The sequence below is a fragment of the Parus major genome, chromosome 11, assembly GCF_001522545.3.
Source record: "Parus major isolate Abel chromosome 11, Parus_major1.1, whole genome shotgun sequence".
Classification (NCBI taxonomy): Eukaryota; Metazoa; Chordata; class Aves; order Passeriformes; family Paridae; genus Parus; species Parus major.
The window spans coordinates 6703980-6704587 of NC_031780.1; the positions used below are offsets into that span (position 1 = coordinate 6703980).

The 608-nt window shown below is 66.8% G+C and overlaps 1 protein-coding gene across 1 annotated transcript in view; it reads left to right on the forward strand.

The window, feature by feature from the left end:
- Positions 1–480: 480 nt before the first annotated feature.
- Positions 481–608, forward strand: part of NUTF2 (nuclear transport factor 2) — a 22028-nt gene continuing 21900 nt past the window's right edge. Inside the window, exon 1 of the mRNA XM_015639704.3 lies at positions 481–573. The gene's annotated coding sequence lies outside the window, so the exon portion shown is untranslated. The remainder of the gene's footprint in view (positions 574–608) is intronic.

Below are 608 nucleotides of genomic sequence, written 5' to 3' on the forward strand. Positions count from 1 at the left end.
TTGTCACTGTATAGCTCTTCTGGGGGAAACAAAAATTAACTTCAGGACCTGCAGTTGTGTGGCTGACCACCCACGTCCCCACTCAGGGCCGCGGGTTCTGCTTTGTGCGAGGGTACAACCCTGTCCCAGAGGGGTGTAGTCCTGACCCTAACGGGAACAACTCCATCCCAAAGAGGTACAATCCCATCCCAAAGGGTGACAATCCCGTCCCACAGGGTGACAATCCCGTCCCACAGGGAAACAACCCTGTCCCCGTTACTCCCCAGGCGCCGCGCCCCTCTCCGCTCCGCTCCCCCACGATCCCACAATGCTCCGGGGCGCCGCCGCGGGGCCAGCGGCGCGCGGGCCCCTTCCCTCATTTAAATGAGCCACCGCGGGGTTTGGCGCGGGACTTGTCGGGAGTTGTAGTTCTACTCTCCTCTTTCAGTGTGCGGCTGGCGGCCGGTGTGACTCGCTGTCCCAGCATGCCGAGGGGCCGGGCGGAGCGGGGCGGGGCGGCAGCGCGGGCGAGAGAGGCTGAGGGGGCTCGCGCCGCGCACGGGGCCGCTGCCGCCGCCATAGTGGGAGCCGCGGGTGAGTGTGGGGGGCGCGACCGGCAGTGGCAGCGG